Raw genomic sequence first — 18,049 nt, 5'->3', positions numbered from 1 at the left:
TCTTGCTGCCTCATCATCCAGCTGATCCATGCTATCCCTGCCTTCACCCCATTTCCATCTTCTCCATGAAGCTGAGGACGAGCCAGGGACAGCAGAAGGCCAGGTCTGCTAGGATCATTCCTGGCCTGGCACTGCGCTTGTGCCTGATGTCTTGTAAGTTGGGAAAAGAAAAAAAAAAAAACTCTTGGAGACTCGGATCCCCATGGTGAGCATTTGAATCACAAACTGATCTTTGTTTTGGCAATGCAAGCAGCGGAAGGAGATGCCAGCTTGGATAGCCTGTTTTAGGGTTCAGCTCTGGTGGAGCCAGGCACGTGGGCATGCTGGACACACTGTGGTGTGGTAGGACTTGTTCTCCATGGGGTCCAGGAAGGTGATGCAGGTACTGTTCTGCACTGGACTGGCCTGCACTGCCTGCTCTGGGCGGTGCTCCCAGCAGAAGGACCTGGGGTGCAGATGGAAGAGACAGGCAAGGTGAAGTGGGAAGTGCTGAGTCCAGATTGACCAGATAGATCATGGTTACAACACGATCGAAAGCTGTAGTGAGTACTAATGTGGGTATCCAGACTGAGCCTTCCTGCAGACATGCAGCTGTGCAGGTCTCTGGCTGCAGCGAATGCCTGAGCCTGGCACTTGTATTGGAGGGAGCCAGTGATACTGCTTGTGTTCGCTGTGAGCAAATAAATGACCTGCTCAGGCAGGTGGCTGAACTGAGGGAGGAGGTAGAAAGGTTGAGAGCCATTAGAGAGTGTGAAAGTGAAATAGATTGGTGGAACCACACCCTAAGGCAAGGGCAGAGGGAAGTGGTTCAACAAGATATGGATCCCCTTCCCTCCTACCATCAGACAGAAGGAGAGAGCTTAATGGACAAGGATGGATGGAGGGAGGTTCCTCCTCGGAGAGGTAAGCGAAAACCCTCACAATCCCTTCCTCCCTCCCAATTGCCCTTGAATAACAGGTATGAGGTCTTGGAAATTCAGGGCCAGGTGAATGGAGATGGTGAGGCAAATCTATCTAGTGAGTCACCCAGGGCTAGTCACTCACCCACATGCCTCAGAACTTCCCCAACCAAGAAGAAAAGAAGAGTAATTGTGGTGGGTGACTCCCTTCTGAGGGGAACAGAAGGGCCCATTTGTCGACCGGATCCACCCCACAGGGAGGTCTGCTGCCTGCCTGGGGCTCGGATTAGAGATGTTAAAAAGAAGCTCTCTGAACTGGTGCAGCCGTCTGACTACTACCCACTGCTGGTTTTTCAGGTTGGCAGTGACGAAATTATTACGAGGAACATAAGGGCGATGAAGAGAGACTACAGGGCCCTGGGACGGCTGGTTAAAGGGTCTGGAGCGCAAGTGGTGTTTGCCTCCATACCTGTTGCAAGCGAGGGTGAAGGGATATATAAGAAGACTCTGCAGGTTAATGTATGGCTACGTGACTGGTGCCAAAGGCAGGGGTTTGGGTTTTTCAGTCATGGGCTGCTGTATGGGACACCTGGTTTGCTGGTGACAGGCGGGATACACCAGTCCCAGAGAAGAAAAAGGGTTTTGGGGCAGGAGTTAGCAGGGCTTATTGACAGGGCTTTAAACTAGTCATGAAGGGGGGAGGGGATTTAACTGGGCCTGTTGGGGACAAGCCCAAGAGGAACATGCTAGGGATTGAAGGATGGCGGGCTAAGGAGGACTATCAATCTCTTGTTTCACTTGTGGGAAAGGATAGCTTTTTAGACCCTGTCCCGCAGGGGAAAAAGGGTACTAGGACTGGCTCCCTGAAATGCCTGTACACCAATGCACGCAGCATCGGGAATAAACAGGAGGAGTTAGAAGTCTGTGTGCGGGCTAAAGGTTATGATCTAGTGGCGATTACAGAGACATGGTGGGACAGTTCACATGACTGGAATGTGGTCATGGATGGCTATGTCCTTTTTAGGAAAGATAGGTCAGCAAAGCGAGGTGGTGGAGTTGCTCTTTACGTGAGAGAGCAACTAGAATGTATTGAGTTCTGTCCGGGGTCGGATGAGGAGCAAGTGGAATGTCTGTGGGTACGAATCAAGGGGCTGACTGGCACGGGTGATACAGTTGTGGGGGTCTATTACAGACCTCCTGATCAGGACGAAGGAGTTGATGAGGCTTTCTACAGGCAACTGGAAGTAGCCTCGCGACTACATGCCTTAGTCGTCGTGGGGGACTTTAACTACCCCGATATTTGCTGGAAGACTCACACAGCCAGTCATTCACAGTCTAGGAGGTTCCTCGAGTGCATTGATGATAATTTCTTAATGCAAATGGTGGACGTACCAACTAGGGGAGCAGCGCTGCTAGATTTAGTACTCGCCAACAAGGAGGGTTTGGTCGAAGTGGTGACGGTCAATGGCAGCCTTGGCTGCAGTGACCATGAGATGGTGGAGTTTAGGATCCTGTGTGGGAGGAATAGAATACCTAGCAAAGCCACAGTTCTGGATTTCCGAAGGGCCAACTTTGGCCTCTTCAGTCAACTGCTAAGGGAAGTCTCATGGGAAAGTGTACTAGGCGGTAAAGGGGCTCAAGATAGTTGGTTAGCATTCAAGGACCGCTTCTTCCAAGCTCAGGATCGGAGCGTCCCAATGAGTAGGAAGTCAAGTAAGGGATCTAGGAGACCGGCGTGGTTAAACAAGGAGCTGCTGGGCAAACTCAAGTGGAAAAGGAGAATCTATGGATTATGGAAGGAGGGGCTGGCCACTTGGGAGGAATATCGGACAGTTGTTAGAGGATGTAGGGAGGCAATTAGGACAGCTAAGGCCTCCTTGGAACTCAATCTTGCTAGTCGGGTTAAAGACAATAGAAAGGGCTTCTTCAAATACATAGCAAATAAAACTAAAACAAGAGGCAATATAGGCCCACTGCTGAACGAAGTGGGTACCCTGGAGACAGAGGATATAAAGAAGGCAGAGGTGCTGAATGCCTTCTTTGCCTCTGTCTTTACTCCTGCAGCCTCTCCCCGAGGGCCCTGGATTTCTATAGCCCCAGAAGGAGTCAGGACAAAGGAGGAGTTTGCTTTGGTAGATGAGGATTGGGTTAGGGATCAGCTATGCAAACTGGACATCTGTAAATCGATGGGTCCGGATGGAATGCACCCACGGGTGCTGAGGGAGCTGGCGGAGGTCATTGCTAGGCTACTTTCCATCATCTTTGGTAAGTCGTGGGAAACGGGCGAGGTGCCTGAGGATTGGCGGATGGCAAAGGTCACACCAATCTATAAGAAGGGCAAGAAGGAGGACCCGGGTAATTATAGACCGGTCAGCCTTACCTCCATCCCTGGAAAGGTGATGGAGCAACTTATTCTTGACTCCATCACTAGGCATATCAAGGATGAGGGGGTCATTAAGAACAGCCAACATGGTTTTATGAGGGGGAAGTCATGTATGACCAACCTTATAGCCTTCTATGAGGAAGTGACTAGGTGGAGGGATGATGGTAGAGCGGTAGATGTAGTTTTTCTTGATTTCAGTAAGGCATTTGATACTGTCTCCCACAGCATCCTCACAGATAAGCTAAGGAAGTGTGGGCTTGACGATCAAGTAGTGAGGTGGATCGAGAACTGGTTGAAAGGAAGAAGGCAGAGAGTTGTGGTCAATGGCGCAGAATCTAGCTGGAGGTCTGTGACTAGTGGAGTCCCTCAGGGGTCGGTGCTGGGACCGGTGCTGTTTAATATTTTCATCAATGACCTGGATGAGGGAACTGAGTGCACCCTCAGCAAGTTTGCTGATGACACAAAACTGGGAGGAGTGGCTGACACACCAGAGGACTGTGCTGCCATTCAGCGAGACCTGGACAGGCTGGAGAGTTGGGCGGGGAGAAACTTGATGAAATTTAACAAGGGCAAGTGTAGAGTCTTGCATCTGGGGAAGAACAACCCCATGTACCAGTACAGGTTGGGGGTTGACCTGCTGGAAAGTAGTGAACGGGAAAGGGACCTGGGGGTCCTGGTGGATAGGAGGATGACCATGAGCCAGCAATGTGCTCTTGTGGCCAAGAAGGCAAATGGCATCTTAGGGTGCATTAGAAAGGGAGTGGTTAGTAGGTCAAGAGAGGTTCTCCTCCCCCTCTACTCAGCCTTGGTGAGGCCGCATCTGGAATATTGCGTCCAGTTCTGGGCCCCTCTGTTCAAGAAGGACAGGGAATTGCTTGAAGGAGTCCAGCGCAGAGCCACAAAGATGATTAGGGGAGTGGAACATCTCCCTTATGAGGAGAGGCTGAGGGAGCTGGGTCTCTTTAGCTTGCAAAAGAGGAGACTGAGGGGTGACCTCATCAATGTTTACAAATATGTAAAGGGTAGGTGTCAGGATGATGGAGCTAGGCTTTTTTCAGTGATATCCAGTGATAGGACAAGGGGCAATGGGTGTAAACTGGAACATAGGAAGTTCCACGTTAACATCAGGAAGAACTTCTTTACTGTAAGAGTGACAGAGCACTGGAACAGGTTGCCCAGGGGGGTTGTGGAGTCTCCTACACTGGAGATATTCAAGGCCCGCCTGGACAAGTTCCTGTGTGATGTACTGTAGGTTACCCTGCTCTTGCAGGGGGGTTGGACTAGATGATCTTTTTAGGTCCCTTCCAACCCTTGGGATTCTGTGATTCTGTGAGTCTTTACCCTGCGATGGTGAGGAGGGCAGAGGAGCTGTCAAGGAGCCCCAGACCCTGTCCATGCTCTACCTGTAGCTGTGAAAGGCTGCTGGGAAGTGTCCCTGTGGTTCCCCACTTGCGTGTCCGCTGCTGACATGAGGGGGTTTGAAAACAAGGAGGCTCCTGCACGAGGGTTGGCAGCCTTTACCTGTACAGCCTGAAGAACTGGGTGACACCTTCACCCTCTGAAGTGCAGGGCGGAGGGAAACTGCGGTTGCACCCTTTCTTCTTGCACGTGATGGTTGCACCCATCTCACCACAAATGAAACAGCGCTGGAAAGAGCACAGCAGCCTCCGTCAGGAGCACTCTCAGGGCCTGCAGATCCATCTGGTGCACAAGGCTTTTGCCTGTGCCAGAGCCTCTGTGGAGCTGCTAGGAGCAGGCGTTTGTCCCAAACCTGGTGGAAGAGCTGGCATTTCTTTCTTGGGGTCCAGGAGGAACACCCGCAAGCCCCTCCTGGTGCAAGCCTCCCTGTGCTTACAAGATCCTCACCTTATGGGCTGCCACCTGGATTGCATGTCTGGTGTCCTCAATGAGAAACCCCTGCCTGCTCTCTTGCAGGGAAAGCTTGCTGGCAAGAGGCTGCAGAGCAGAGGCGGCCAGGAATTCATTAGGTCAGCAAGGAAGGGACCATCCCTGACTGAGAGCCCTGGGATAACTCACCAAGCAATAGGTGTGGGCACAGAGCCCTTTCTTCACTGTTTTGCACCCACAGATATCCGGGTCAGCCTCTGCCAAACAACACAGCATGCGTGCCGGAAGGGAGAGAGCAAATGCCGCTGGGAATGAGCACTTCTGTAGGCCTGTGAAAGAGTCCCTGTGAGATTGCCCCTGAGGCCCTGCTCTGTCCCTGCCTAGCTGGCTAAAGGGCAGGGCTTGGGCCTTTGGAGAGGGGAACATGGCAGGCATGGGTGCCTTGCAGGTGTCCACAACCTGGCCTGGCCCCCGCTTGCCGAGGAGAGGAGGGACCCTCCCCTGAGGAAGTTGGGAAGCTCCTGCATTCCCCTGTCACTGGTCTTGGCCGCACACAGTCTCCTGACAATCCCTCTGCCAGCCATGAGAGGCTGTGGAGAGGGATACTTTGCTCTCACCTTGCTCCCCCGAGTTGGGATCTTCCTGCTTCATTGCGCACATGGTGCCTCTTTAAAGCCAGCACTTGGAGCACCTCTGCCCCAGCAGCACAAGATGCTTCTTGTCCAGATGCTCCTCTTCCAACCATGAGGGAAGGGTGGGATGTGGGTGAGCTCTCTGCACAGTCCCTAGAGCTCCAAAGTGTGAAGCTCTTCTCCTCCCTCAGCAGCCCCAGGAGAACCCCTTCCTTCCCTGCCCTCACCTCACCGGCTGACACCAACACACAGCTGGAGCCCACCACCCTGTAACCCAGCCCTTGGCAATGGTGGAAGTAGCCACTGTGATACAGTGCCACCCATCTGCAGGTGCCCCAGTAACGGGGCAAGGGCAGCCTCGGCTTCCTGCTACCCCCTGTGACACCGCCATCACCTCGCAGTGGGTGGGTCTGAAGTGCTGAGGTCAGGGCCAAGCCCTTGGCACCTGAATCAGGAGGTCTGCTGCTCTTGCACCCCTCCAGGACTGCAGTGCTCTGCAGGTCACTCAGAATGGCTGTGGTGTCTCCAGCCTTGAAGCCAGGCCCAACCTGTCTGGAAATGGGCCTGGGCAGCCTACTCCAGGAGACCCCTGCTTGAGCAGGTGCTTGGGCTAGATGATCTTCAGAGGTGCCCTCCAACCTCGATCAGTCTGGGCTTGTGCTTTTGTTGCTTCTGGACTGGCCAGGAATCAGTTGGCTCATGGTGAGCAGTTGTGGCTTTTTGCATCACTTCTCTTCTTTATCTTGATTGGGTTTGCTTTGCTCATTTAACTGTCTTTATCTCAACCCATGAGGTTTTGCATTTTTACCCTTCTGATTCTCTCCCCCATCCTAGTGTGGAGGAGAGTGAGTGAACATCTGTGGGGGGCTTAGCTGCCAATCAGGGTGCTGTGGCTTAAGCCCAGCCATAAATCAGAACCACGCAGTCTCTGTCTCACTCCCCCCACTTCACAGAATCACAGAATCACAGAATCCCAAGGGTTGGAAGGGACCTAAAAAGATCATCTAGTCCAACCCCCCTGCAAGAGCAGAGTAACCTACAGTACATCACACAGGAACTTGTCCAGGCGGGCCTTGAATATCTCCAGTGTAGGAGACTCCACAACCCCCCTGGGCAACCTGTTCCAGTGCTCTGTCACTCTTACAGTAAAGAAGTTCTTCCTGATGTTAACGTGGAACTTCCTATGTTCCAGTTTACACCCATTGCCCCTTGTCCTATCACTGGATATCACTGAAAAAAGCCTAGCTCCATCATCCTGACACCTACCCTTCACATATTTGTAAACATTGATGAGGTCACCCCTCAGTCTCCTCTTCTCCAAGCTAAAGAGACCCAGCTCCCTCAGCCTCTCCTCATAAGGGAGATGTTCCACTCCCTTAATCATCTTTGTGGCTCTGCGCTGGACTCCTTCAAGCAATTCCCTGTCCTTCTTGAACAGAGGGGCCCAGAACTGGACGCAATATTCCAGATGCGGCCTCACCAAGGCTGAGTAGAGGGGGAGGAGAACCTCTCTTGACCTACTAACCACTCCCTTTCTAATGCACCCTAAGATGCCATTTGCCTTCTTGGCCACAAGAGCACATTGCTGGCTCATGGTCATCCTCCTATCCACCAGGACCCCCAGGTCCCTTTCCCCTTCACTACTTTCCAGCAGGTCAACCCCCAACCTGTACTGGTACATGGGGTTGTTCTTCCCCAGATGCAAGACTCTACACTTGCCCTTGTTAAATTTCATCAAGTTTCTCCCCGCCCAACTCTCCAGCCTGTCCAGGTCTCGCTGAATGGCAGCACAGTCCTCTGGTGTGTCAGCCACTCCTCCCAGTTTTGTGTCATCAGCAAACTTGCTGAGGGTGCACTCAGTTCCCTCATCCAGGTCATTGATGAAAATATTAAACAGCACCGGTCCCAGCACCGACCCCTGAGGGACTCCACTAGTCACAGACCTCCAGCTAGATTCTGCGCCATTGACCACAACTCTCTGCCTTCTTCCTTTCAACCAGTTCTCGATCCACCTCACTACTTGATCGTCAAGCCCACACTTCCTTAGCTTACCTGTGAGGATGCTGTGGGAGACAGTATCAAATGCCTTACTGAAATCAAGAAAAACTACATCTACCGCTCTACCATCATCCCTCCACCTAGTCACTTCCTCATAGAAGGCTATAAGGTTGGTCATACATGACTTCCCCCTCATAAAACCATGTTGGCTGTTCTTAATGACCCCCTCATCCTTGATATGCCTAGTGATGGAGTCAAGAATAAGTTGCTCCATCACCTTTCCAGGGATGGAGGTAAGGCTGACCGGTCTATAATTACCCGGGTCCTCCTTCTTGCCCTTCTTATAGATTGGTGTGACCTTTGCCATCCGCCAATCCTCAGGCACCTCGCCCGTTTCCCACGACTTACCAAAGATGATGGAAAGTGGCCTAGCAATGACCTCCGCCAGCTCCCTCAGCACCCGTGGGTGCATTCCATCCGGACCCATCGATTTACAGATGTCCAGTTTGCATAGCTGATCCCTAACCCAATCCTCATCTACCAAAGCAAACTCCTCCTTTGTCCTGACTCCTTCTGGGGCTATAGAAATCCGGGGCCCTCGGGGAGAGTCTGCAGGAGTAAAGACAGAGGCAAAGAAGGCATTCAGCACCTCTGCCTTCTTTATATCCTCTGTCTCCAGGGTACCCACTTCATTTAGCAGTGGGCCTATATTGCCTCTTGTTTTAGTTTTATTTGCTATGTGTTTGAAGAAGCCCTTTCTATTGTCTTTAACCCGACTAGCAAGATTGAGTTCCAAGGAGGCCTTAGCTGTCCTAATTGCCTCCCTACATCCTCTAACAACTGTCCGATATTCCTCCCAAGCGGCCAGCCCCTCCTTCCATAATCCATAGATTCTCCTTTTCCACTTGAGTTTGCCCAGCAGCTCCTTGTTTAACCACGCCGGTCTCCTAGATCCCTTACTTGACTTCCTACTCATTGGGACGCTCCGATCCTGAGCTTGGAAGAAGCGGTCCTTGAATGCTAACCAACTATCTTGAGCCCCTTTACCACCTAGTACACTTTCCCATGAGACTTCCCTTAGCAGTTGACTGAAGAGGCCAAAGTTGGCCCTTCGGAAATCCAGAACTGTGGCTTTGCTAGGTATTCTATTCCTCCCACACAGGATCCTAAACTCCACCATCTCATGGTCACTGCAGCCAAGGCTGCCATTGACCGTCACCACTTCGACCAAACCCTCCTTGTTGGCGAGTACTAAATCTAGCAGCGCTGCTCCCCTAGTTGGTACGTCCACCATTTGCATTAAGAAATTATCATCAATGCACTCGAGGAACCTCCTAGACTGTGAATGACTGGCTGTGTGAGTCTTCCAGCAAATATCGGGGTAGTTAAAGTCCCCCACGACGACTAAGGCATGTAGTCGCGAGGCTACTTCCAGTTGCCTGTAGAAAGCCTCATCAACTCCTTCGTCCTGATCAGGAGGTCTGTAATAGACCCCCACAACTGTATCACCCGTGCCAGTCAGCCCCTTGATTCGTACCCACAGACATTCCACTTGCTCCTCATCCGACCCCGGACAGAACTCAATACATTCTAGTTGCTCTCTCACGTAAAGAGCAACTCCACCACCTCACTTTGCTGACCTATCTTTCCTAAAAAGGACATAGCCATCCATGACCACATTCCAGTCATGTGAACTGTCCCACCATGTCTCTGTAATCGCCACTAGATCATAACCTTTAGCCCGCACACAGACTTCTAACTCCTCCTGTTTATTCCCCATGCTGCGTGCATTGGTGTACAGGCATTTCAGGGAGCCAGTCCTAGTACCCTTTTTCCCCTGCGGGACAGGGTCTAAAAAGCTATCCTTTCCCACAAGTGAAACAAGAGATTGATAGTCCTCCTTAGCCCGCCATCCTTCAATCCCTAGCATGTTCCTCTTGGGCTTGTCCCCAACAGGCCCAGTTAAATCCCCTCCCCCCTTCCTAACTAGTTCCCCTTCCCTGCTCCCAGAGGGATGGGTGGGAGAATCGAAAGAATGTAACTCCCATGGGTTGAGATAAGAACAGTCCAGTAACTAAGGTATAACACAAACCACTGCTGCTACCACCAATAATAATAATGATAAGGGAAATAACAAGGGAAGAGACTACCAACCGCTCACTACCCACCGACCGATACCCAGCCCGACCAGAGCAGTGATCTAGCCCTTCTGGGTAACTGTCCCCAGTTTATATAGCGGGCATGACGTGCTGTGGTATGGAATGCCCCTTTGGCTAGTTTGAGTCAGGTGTCCTGTCTCTGCTTCCTCCTGGCTTCCCCTCCTCCCTGGCAGAGCATGAGACTCAGAAATTCGTTGGTCAGAGTAAACATTACTGAGCACCAACTAAAAACATCAGTGTTATCAGTGCTGTTCCCAGGCTGAAAGTCAGAAACACAGCACTGCACCAGCTACTAAGAAGGAGAAAAATGACTGCTACTGCTGAATCCAGGACACAGGGTTAAACCCTGCCGGCGTGGGACACGGTTGCTGAGCATGGGGCTGCAGACCACACCAAATGCAGAGAAAGTGCCAAGCTGAGGGTCAGGGCTCACACAGAGCATGGAGGTGAGGGCCAAGCATGGAGGTGGAGCCAGTGGCGAGCATGGGGATGGGACTGCATTGACACTGGGATGGGAAGGTTGGATGGGTATGGCTCTGAGTGTGGGGATGGAGACAGTGCTGAGCATGGGTGCAGGAGCACTGGGCTGCAGAAGCCTCTGAGAAAAGCCTGCAGCTGGTGGCAAACCAGGGTGGAATCACGGTACAGAAGCAGATAGGAACACCTTGAGACAACATAGAGACAGACTTTTAGAATCCCTGGAGTTGAGCAGGATAAAAAACAACCAGTTGCAGTCAGGTGAGGGAACATCAGTAAGGGTCAACAGAGCGCTCATCTGGAGTTTCTGCTCGATGAGCTTAGCAAAGGAGTATGTATGGGAGGATCCACCCTGGAAATAATTGTTTCCCTTTTTGTCAACCAACCCACTCCTGACATCCAAAAAGATTTTTCTAAACATGCTCCAGCATGGCAAGGGCAAGGAAGAGAAGAAATTGTTAGCATAGTAACTTTTGTCTTCAGTGGGAGGAAGGATCACAAGGAGAAAGGAACAATGCAAGGGGAAAGTTCCCTTGCTAGTTCCCACAGCCCTTAGGGGTCCAGGAGCCTTTTTCCCAAGAGGAAGGGGACAAGGGCAAGGATACAGTAAACCAAGAGGACTTTTTTCCCCTGAAATTGCCCAAGCCAATTGCTGCAAATATTGTGAGTCATAAGGCCACTGGAAAAAAAGATTACCCTTTTAAGCTGTGTTTTAATCTGGCACCACAAGGTACGCCAAGTTTAACCATGACTTCCAAATCCAGTCCCCTGCACCTGCGCAGGAAAATAAATACGCCCAAAATTCGCAACTACTGGGAATCTGTTATACAGCAACCGTGAGTAAAGCCCATGTGATTTTAAATACCATAAACCCACACACATCAAGAGCTCCCACAAACCCTTCAGGTGAGGAAGGGGGAGGGGGGGAATCATCTGTGCCCAATAGATATGGGCACTATGCATTCATCTCTGAACAAATGGCCACACAATATGGACACAGTGGGACTACAATATAGCATGGGAATTGAATAAAGGTCCCCAAGAGGTACCCTTTTTCAGAAAAGACACCCTTCCAGGTGGGCCACCTATCAATTACACGTTCTTTTGTACTATCTGAAAACAGACCAACCAGCATCTTAGGGACACATTTACACTGCAAACTGCAGGCAAATTTAACTACCCATTAACAACTACCTAAACTATGCCTGGACGGAAAACCTGCCTACCGATTTGTATAGGATCAAAAAGCCAGCAATGACTGGGTACGAATATTCCACCTGATAGTGCCTGATCCATCAGTTCTTATTGCCTTTATCCCCCCGGGGTGGTGATCTCATAGCAGCCTTCCAATACCTGAAGGGGGCCTAGAAGGATGCTGGAGAGGGGCTCTTCATCAGGGACTGTAGTGATAGGACAAGGGGTGATGGGTTCAAATTAAAACAGGAAGTTCAGGTTAGATATAAGGAGGAAGTCCTTTATTGTGCAGGTGGTGAGGCACTGGAACAGACTGCCCCCAAAAAACAAGTGGGTAAATAAATGCTCTATCCCTGGCAGCATTCAAGGCTAGGTTGGACAGAGCCTTGGGCAATACAGTCTAGGGTGAGGAGTCCCTGCCCATAGCAGGGGGGTTGGAACTGGATGATCTTAAGGTCCTTTCCAACCCTAACTATCCTATGATTCTATGATTTTGATTCTCCCCAACTCCCTTGGGTCTGGGGAAGAGGAAAAGAAGAATATAAGCATCAGTACCAGTGTGGCAGCAGGATCAGGGCAGTGATCATCCCCCTGTACTTGGCACTGGTGAGGCTGTACCCTGTAGTTCAGTTCTGGGCCCCTTACTACAAGAGGGATGATCATCTTTTCTCACAGCTGGAGAATAGAATGGGTCCATAAAGCCTCACTCAAGTCCTGAAAGACAGATCCCAAAGTGACCCCCAAATCCACTGGGATAAGAGAGGGGCCTCATCCCCACTGCCTCTTTCTGAAAAGATCTAGGCATGGAGAAGGGTTAGGAACAGTCACCACCCACATGGCAGGACTTGGCTCTCCTGGAGGGCACCCAGAGCCTCCGTCCCATCTGTACAATGACCCTGGACTTTCTGTGTGGCACTGAGAGACCTTCCTGGTCTTTACAAGAGACCCTTCTGGTCTCTACAGTCCCACAGAGTACAAGGGGATGGATCTACCCAGTTCACCCCTGCAACCATTCCTGGACAGTCCCTCTACCCCCATCCAAGCCCTGTCCCCAGGCCTCTGAGGTCTCTGCAATCCCCCAAGATCCCTCATCGCATGTGAGGATGTGTCCCCCAGTGCTGCTTTCCCTGAGACCAAAGAGCCCACCCAGCCATTTCTGATGCACAAAGGGTACCATCTCATTGACCAGAGGCTGGGAGAAAGGGAGTCTTAGGGCCACCCTGGGAAGCCCTGAAGTGTACTGGGAGGGGAAAACAATGGGGACCGTGGGGAAGAGGACCTCCAGGGAAAAGACTGTAGCTCATGGGTTTGCATGGTGGGGCAACGGGATGCATTGGGGTACACTGGGAAGCCCTGGCCAAGAGAGGAAGGAGCCTACAGAACTCATGGTGCTGACCAGAGGTTCCTCCTCCTGAATGTCAACCACCTGCAACAGGAAGGTTACCATGAGAGACCTTGAGGGTCGCAGGGATGTTCCCAAGGGCAATAAGGGAGCAGAGGGGACAGATTTCCTATGCTGTCTGGCACCAAGTCCAATCTGTCTCAGCTACTTGTGGTTAAAGGAACATCTCCACTTGCTGGGAGATCAGAATCTGCCACATCCTAGGGAAGAAGATCCACAAAGCAGCTGTGATGAGACTTGAGAGGTGGGGAGGATCAGAAATGTTTCCCCTCATCCCTCCCCGAGCTTCCCCCTTGTGCACCCCCAGCCTCGCGGCTTTCCAGATTTGTCTGGGATGTCAGGATGCAAGGACAACCTGGGTGCAGATGGACACATAGGACACTGCAGGGAATTCGGGTACCCAAGGAGAGGAGATTGGGGAGTGTCAAGGGAGGGTATTTTGGGAAGTCCATCTGAGGTAACTGGTAGGCATTGAAGGAAAAGAACTGAAACAGATCCAAGTTAAGGGGCCTGAGAGGACCACTGTTAGAGGAATTTAGGCTATGGACCAGACAAAATACTGGAAGAACTGGAAGGTCATGGAAAGAGAGCAAGGAGGATGTCATAACCATAGACTTGGTGGAAGCCCCTCCATGAGTTTGGGATGTGCCTTCACAGGCATGGGACAGATGTGACCATTCACTGTGAACCTGGGCTCCAGAAAAAGAAAGACTTGTGGCAGGAAGGAGAGGGACTAGTGGGATTGGGTAGCCCCTTGCTTGGTCAGGGAGAGGCAAAGCTAAGAGTTTTGATCCCAAACATTGCGGCTTTCTTCTGCCGGATTGATGATATCAGCTTGCTGAGAAATCCTACCCCAGTCTCCCCAGAGCTCTCTAGGTGTCTCTGGAGGGGCATTTCCAGGCTCTCTGGTATCCCATTACCCCAGACTGGCAGCTGAGGGGCCATTTGCGCACTTACCCCATTGTCCTGGGTTCAGCAGTAGCAGTCATTTTTCTCCTTCTTAGTAGGTAGTGCAGTGCTATGTTTTCATTTTTTGGCTTGGGAAGAGAACTGATAACGCTGATGTTTTCAGTTGCTACTCAACTGTTTGGTCTGGCCAAGGACTTTCTGAGCCTCATGCTCTGCCAGGGAGGAGGGGAAGCTGGCAGGAAGTGGAGACAGGACACCTGACCCAAAGTGACCAAAGAGGTATTCTATACCACAGCACGTCATGCCCAGGATGTAACCGAGATTTACCCCGGAAGGGCTGGAACTGGAGGGTTGGATGAGGTATTGGTAGGTGCTTGGCTGGGGGGAGTGGGGCCAGTTATCTGTTGGCTGGTGCTGAGGTGTTGTATTCTCTTCCCTTGTTATTTCTTTTACCACAATTATTATTGGTGGTAGCAGTAGTGATTTGAGTTATACCTTAGTTACTAAACCGTTCTTATCTCAACCCGTGGGAGTTGCATTCTTTTTGATTCTCCTCTGTGTCCCTCCAGGAGCAGGGGGAGGGCAAGAAGGGGGGGAGTGAGTGAACGAGGTTTGTGGTTGGGTTTAAACCACGACACCCATGGTCCAAGTTCAACAGTCAAAGAGGTATGATTTGGGCTCTGGAGAGAGAGAAGAGGGCAATGGGCTGAGAGTTAAGGACCCAGATGGACCAGAGATGGATCCATACCTTATGCTGGGACCCAGATGTCCATGAGGGCAAAGAACATCCATAGTCATTAGGATCTCCTGCAGCCTAGACAAACCCCCAGCCTTATTCATTAATAATGTTTAATAATTTGGGCTCACCTGTGCATCTGATTTGATGTACCAGATGGTGAGGAGCAGGGTCAAGTTCAGCACTGTGATCTTCATCTTCCTCCTTTGATTTACTACGTTTATTAACTGGTTGTGAAGATGCTAGTGATCAGTTGATTCACGCCTTACCTGAATATTTGAAGGTTACATGAACCCTGTGTAAAACCACAATTGGGTGCCCCAATTTAGCTGAAACACCTTATGTGCATGAATAAATATTTGTTCTTGTAATTCTGTACTTCGTGTGCTGACCTCTCGCCTCAGTCAGTCTGAATTTTTGCGACACCACCACCGTCATTGTCAGCCTAAGTCAGTGCTGTCACCGAGCAAGATATGGCCATTCAGAGTGGACACAATGAATTGTCTGCTTGTCCCCAAGCAGCCACTTGGAGCTAATTGCAGGAACAGAGCTCCCCTGGCTGTAGGAAGGATGTTTCTCCCCACAGCATCTCTGATAAGATGCCTTTTTTGTTTGTTTGTCCAGGGCCCACAGGACAAGGGTTCTGCTGAGGGAACTTGGAAAGAGGCTGATCCAGGTGGGCCGTGGCAGTTGAAGCATCCAGTATGCCCAGGTACTGGGGAGGTTTCCTTCCCTGCCTCTCCTGGGCAGCATCCTCTGACCCGTGTGGGGTAGGGGCAGCCATGAGAACCTGAGAACTTGCCAAGCCTGGAACTATTCATGCCTGTTTTCAAGCACTGCAACCTCATCGTGCGCAAGAATCAACTGCAACTGCAATAGAGCCTTAAAGCATGGTTGTCAGCCTGGCTTCTTTCCATGAGACAAGCAAAATGCTGTCCACATGCCGTTGCTAGAAGGAAAGGAGAACAAAGCTGAGAGCACTCTCATAGTCTTGGCCAATCCCGGGCAATTTTCACATCAGGACAAAGATCTGTTTCTCTTGCATGTTTCTGAAAGGTAACCATTGAAGCATGTCAGGTTTCTCTCTCCAGCCCCATTCATCTCTCCTCCCCAAGACAGCTTGGCTGAGGTGTCCCACCAGGCATGGGGACAAAGGCTGCTGTTTCCAAAGAACCACTCCAACCCCCCATCCCTACTGGGGTGGCCTGTCTACCAGTCTCTTGAGGGAGCAGAGTATCAGAAGTGCTCATGTGCAACTATCAGCAAACCCACCAACCGCTCTGAGCAATGGCAGCACTGAACTGAGTGGCCATACTGAGTCCCTCTGAGGTCAGTGTCAGGAGAGCAGAGCTGTGAATGCCAAGTTGTTGTCTTATTCTTTAGACTCTTCCTCTCCTGAAGTGTCACAGTCTTTCCATGTACCAAGCAGAAGCCTCAGCACTTGCTCCCTCTAAAATAACTAAAATAATCCACTGTGAGGATAATTCTACAAGGCTGGTGGGGAAAACCTGACTTGGATCTTGAAGCCCATGGGATATTTCAGGGGAAGCAAGAGGTCACCTGGTTTGTCTCCATTATGATACAGACTCCTGTCGTAGCTTCAAAGCCTGCCTAGTTTGATCCAGATGGAAAGATATGAACAAAGAAGCACTGTGTGTGGCTGAGAGCTGAAAATAGCTGGGATTCTCTAGTGAAACATTAAAGGTCATTTCTGAAGATTACCCATTACATGATGAATGCTTGCTCTTTACAGAAGACTTGGCACAGAGAAGAGGACTGTTGTTGGACAGTTCTGAGAAGATATCAAGCTCTTCTGAATATTTGCTTTGGAGATTGTTTAAAGGAGAGGCAGTCAACTGGAAAATTGTTCTGCTTTGTGCATTAGTTGCTGAGCCACAAAGTGCTCAATAATTAGCATTTCAGGGGGCTATGACACAGCTGTGACGTCGTTGTTTAAGGCATTGCATGCATGTAAGTAGTTAACCATAGTGGGCAGTCCAGCCCGCCCAGCCACTCGCTCAGTCCTTGTAGTGAGCTCAGTTCTTCCTCTATCTCCCCATACCCTCCATTCCCCCTTTACTCACCTAGCATCTGTTGGTTTCCCCATCCCTTCCTACTTCATTTCTTCCCTCTCTCCATCCCTTCATCCCTCCATCCCTTACCTTTTCACCCTTCCCAAGTCACTCAATCACCAACATCCACAAATATCAGTGGGAGCACCACAAAAGGACCAGCAATGATTTTATCATCAGTAAATTGACCCGAGACTTTCTGTACCTTTGACCTTCTGTATGGGTGCCTTCTCAGCAGTATGAGAGCATACAAGTGAAGTCTACTATGCAGGAGCTGATGTGCCTCCTTCTACACCTTCATGCCCAACTGGAACATCATCTGCAAGGACCTGTAATTTAGGGAGCTGGAGGATACTGATTACCACCTCAATCAACACCTCTAGGGACTGTGAGAGCCATCTGGGGGATAATGGTCCTGAATGTGAGAAGAGAGGGGGGTGGGAAGCCACCAGATAGTATCTAAATGACTTGGAGGGGGGAGAGATGTGGGGCTCCTGGCCTGGCTGGTGGTAACTTGAGGTCACTTCCGATTTTCAGCTGCCTCTAGAGAACAATAGATAGGTGACACCTTCCAGCAGGGCACAGAGGTTCTCTGTTCCCAGGGTTTCAGTCACACACCTGCCAGCAACCCCTATTCCCACAGTGTTGCCCCCAGTGTCATCCCATACACCCTGAGTGTGATCCCAGCATCACCTGAATCCCCCTGAACCCCAGTGCTCCCTCAGTCCATGCACCTGCCCCAGTGCCCTCCCACACCACTCCCTGGTTCCCTTTGTCTGCCCCAGTGGTCCCAGTTCTGCTTCCTTTCTCTCCCACCCTTCCAGTGCCACTTCTTTGTTCCCTCCTCCTACCCCAGTGCTCCCAGTGCACTCTCTCAATCACCCAGCCCACCCCTGTGCTCCCAGTTCTGCTCTCTCATTCACCCAATCTGCACCCATTCTCCTGCTTCTGGTCTCTAATTCCCCTCATTTTCCCCAGTGCTGCACGGGGAAGGTGGAAATGGAAGGGCTCAGCCATCTGGGGGTGGTGAAGGGGGACAAACAGAGAAGGATTAGATGACTTGCACCTATTCACATGCCCCTTTTACAATGCCCTAAAGGGCAATTCCTTTAGCCGCCTTTTTGTGGTTTTGTGGTTTGTTGCTCTTTTGGGGGTGTTTTTCTCAGAAGGTAATGAGCAGCCACAGTGGATCCTGGAGCTTCCTGGAATTTGTACTTTCCCGGTGACCGTCTGAAATGTGTTTTCAGAAGCATAGCCAAGGCTATTTCACAGGGAAAAGAGAGGGATTTCTCAGTGCCTGTGCATTCCATGGCCCAAGTGGTAGCTCTGTGTGGGATTGC

Source organism: Lathamus discolor, chromosome 15 (genome assembly GCF_037157495.1).
Source record: "Lathamus discolor isolate bLatDis1 chromosome 15, bLatDis1.hap1, whole genome shotgun sequence".
In the NCBI taxonomy this organism is placed as follows: domain Eukaryota; kingdom Metazoa; phylum Chordata; class Aves; order Psittaciformes; family Psittacidae; genus Lathamus; species Lathamus discolor.
The sequence above is the reverse complement of the archived record's forward strand: the minus strand, read 5'-3'. Positions refer to the sequence as shown.